This window comes from Coregonus lavaretus (genome assembly GCF_964263955.1).
Source record: "Coregonus lavaretus genome assembly, chromosome: 12".
Taxonomy (NCBI): domain Eukaryota; kingdom Metazoa; phylum Chordata; class Actinopteri; order Salmoniformes; family Salmonidae; genus Coregonus; species Coregonus lavaretus.
In genome coordinates this window covers 46,083,729-46,087,266 of record NC_139999.1, presented here as the reverse complement: position 1 = coordinate 46,087,266, position 3,538 = coordinate 46,083,729, and the positions used below count along the sequence as shown (strand labels likewise).

At 45.6% G+C, this 3,538-nt stretch overlaps 1 long non-coding RNA gene across 1 annotated transcript; it reads left to right on the top strand.

Moving 5' to 3' along the window:
• The first annotated feature begins 2,081 nt into the window (after positions 1-2,081).
• On the top strand, positions 2,082-2,579 carry LOC311138530. Its single transcript, XR_014614055.1, has 3 exons — positions 2,082-2,186; positions 2,330-2,380; positions 2,524-2,579. It is a non-coding gene; the product is annotated as an uncharacterized lncRNA (long non-coding RNA).
• The last annotated feature ends 959 nt before the right edge of the window (positions 2,580-3,538 follow it).

Below are 3,538 nucleotides of genomic sequence, written 5' to 3'. Positions count from 1 at the left end.
ATCTAATAGACAGTGACTTAATTGTTTTTATTTTTCAAACGTATATATCAAGTACTACAATATCTATGAGTACTTAAACACTGAAAATGAATTAATAATTAAATGACAAGTGATACACTCCATAATCCATCTCATCTCACAGACCATCCTCCTCCCAGTCTGACAGTGAGGCCTGCAGTCAAAGACCGAGACTCATATTTATTACGCTTGTTCTGAAAATGAGATCTTACATCATATTTCATAATGTCTTCATTTCACATACTTACTGTAGGATTTACTGTACAAACAAATACTGACTTACTTGAAATTGTATTTATGGATTTTCCATACTGTTAGTATGTTTGGATTACCTGTAATGTTTTTAAATGCAACTTGCATAGAAGCACACTTCATTCTTCTGATCTCACAGACCCACCTCCTCCCAGGCTGACAGTCAGTTCTACAGTAATCAGAGAGAGCGACTCAGTTCAGCTGAGCTGTGAGACACCTCCATCTGTCACAGCAGTTGATTCCTGATCAGTGGCCATTGTTCATTCGGGTCATTCCGAGCAGGGTTTGTTCGTTCGGTTCTACCCGAGCAGGGTTCGTTCGGCTCTACCCGAGCAGGATTCAGGTCTTCCTCCCGAGCAGGGATCGTAAATCGATAGCTGGTCTGGTAATGAATGGCTGGTCTGGTAGTCGATGGCTGGTCTGGTAGTCGATGGCTGGTCTGGTAGTCGATGGCTGGTCTGGTAGTCGATGGCTGGTCTGGTGTTCAACGGCAGGTCGCCTACTGTCCCTCGCTCTGCACCAGCCCAGCTGCGTGGTAGAGTTGGGTTTAGCCTATCACAGCAGCGTCGGGCGTGTCCCCAGTGTCTGTAGTTGCGGGAGACACAAAACATACAATTAGAGCATGTACTGGCCAACAATTGGGGTCACAGTCACACGTTAGAAACAAGCACTTTCCTTTAGTAGTGCTATAGAGAGCGTTGTGCTTTGTGTCTTTCCCACAGCAGGGGACCAGCGGAGAGGAGCAGTGAGTCGGTCGAGAGGTCACTGGTCCAGTTCCTTTTAACTGGGGCCTGTTTAGCAATTCGTTTGGGGATGGAGGAGTTGATAGAGAATTGGCAACAGCTGTCTCAATGTGGCTTTAGTCCAGGGGGGGGGGGGGGGGGGGTTGGGTATACAGAAGATAGCCCTATTTGGTAAAAGACCAAGTCCATATTATGGCAAGAACAGCTCAAATAAGCAACGAGAAATGACAGTCCATCATTACTTTAAGACATGAAGGTCAGTCAATACGGAAAATGTCAAGAACTTTAAACGTTTTTTCAAGTGCAGTCGCAAAAACCATCAAGCGCAATGATGAAACTGGCTCTCATGAGGACCGCCACAGGAATGGAAGACCCAGAGTTACCTCTGCTGCAGAAGATAAGTTCATTAGAGTTACCAGCCTCAGAAATTGCAGCCCAAATAAATGCTTCACAGAGTTCAAGTAACAGACACATCTCAATATCAACTGTTCAGAGGAGACTGTGTGAATCAGGCCTTCATGGTCGAATTGCTGCAAAGAAACCATTACTAAAGGACACCAATAAGAAGAAGATACTTGCTTGGGCCAAGAAACACGAGCAATGGACATTAGACAGTTGGAAATGAGTCCTTTGGTCTGGAGTCCAAATGTGAGATTTTTGGTTCCAACCGCCGTGTATTTGTGAGACTCCATATGTGTTATTTCATAGTTTTGATGTCTTCACTATTATTCTACAATGTAGAAAATAGTAAAAATAAAGAAAAACCCTTTAATGAGCAGGTGTTCTAAAACTTTTGACCGGTAGTGTACATTACATTAAAATAGAGTAATGCAAAAAGGAGTCTCTGTCCTTTCCTAACAGATCCAAAACCAGACATTACAGTCAATTTTAATGGGGACTTCAACATCATCTGTTTGATTCCTGGATCTGTGAGTCCTGACACCACCTGTAACCTGTATGTTGGAGAGGAGAGTCAGCCATCCTTCACAGCAAAGATCAAGAAGGGAAAAGCATCCTCAACATTCTTTCAGTGGTTCTGTCAATTCTTTGTACCTGAGAGTGATCTGATCAGATGTCTACAGTCAGTGAGGCGTAAGGAGGTGAGCTGTGACTACAGAGTGAGCTCAGGACCTAACTCTCTCTCTCCACGCAGTGATGGGAAAAGCTTTGAGGGTGAGTCATTATCTAAACAAATCTATCAGTGCTGCAGGTCTTCATTATCTGACTCACTTTAATTTTAGCATCTTCTTAGTATTACTATATTCATTCTGACCCACAAACTAAATACCACATTTCAATCCAAAAAATGTTTTTAGATCTGGTGGGAGTTCACATTAGTGATCCAACAACTATACCCTTTCCAGCAGGTAGGCTGGAATGTGCCACATTATGATATTGTGAACGTGTCATCTTTCTATTGACTGAGTTGTGTTGTTTACTAACAAAAATGATGAATACTTTTATTCTTGTGTAATCAGATATAAATGTACCTTTTAATTCTTCCCAGCAGGTTCGACTGTTACTTCTACTTTGACCCCTGGCATCACAGTGAGACCAACTACAAGTAAGGAGGCCCTAAATTTTGCTTAGTAATTAGAATATTTTTGTTCACATTAATTCACTAATGCTCCAACTGGTTTACAAGAATAATAGAGCTATTAATAGCTTTTTGTACTTTTAGTCTGTAGGTAATGCATTAGATGCTTCTAACTTTCTTCTTAATATGACCATAGTGTCACGATCGTCGAAGGAGGAGGACCAAGGCGCAGCGTTGAATGTGAACATATTTTATTTAATAGAGTAATCACACGAACAAAACAACAAACGAGACATGCAGTCCTACGGTACAAACCAAAAGGAACAAGATCCCACATCCACTGTGGGAAAACAGCCTGTCTAAATGTGGTTCCCAATCAGAGACAACCAGCAACAGCTGACACTCGTTGCCTCTGATTGAGAACCACTCTGGCCAACATAGAAATACAACAAGAATCTACAACACAGAACACAAACACATAGAATCTACACACCCTGGCTCAACATATAGAGTCCCCAGAGCCAGGGTGTGACAGTACCCCCCCCCCCCAAAGGCGCGGACTGCGACCGCGCCTAAACATAAACCAAACAGGGAAGGGCTGGGTGGGCATTCCTCCTCGGAGGCGGTTCCGGCTCCGGGCATGACCACCACCCCTCAACAATCCCCCCGTAGCGCCCCTGTCCCGGTCTAGCCCCGCTGGCTGGACTTGGACTGGACATCGGTGGAGCGGATTGCTTGGGCTCCGCTGTGGAGCTGATGAGGTACCGGTGACCCAGGCACAGGTTGTGTCGGACTGACGACGCACACCACAGGCTTGGTGCGTGGAGCAGGAACGGGCCGGACCGGGCTGACGACGCGCACCCCTGGCTTGGTGCGTGGACCAGGAACGGGCCGGACCGGGCTGACGACGCGCACCCCTGGCTTGGTGCGTGGAGCAGGAACAGGCCGGACCGGGCTGACGATGCGCACCCCTGGCTTGGTGCGGGGA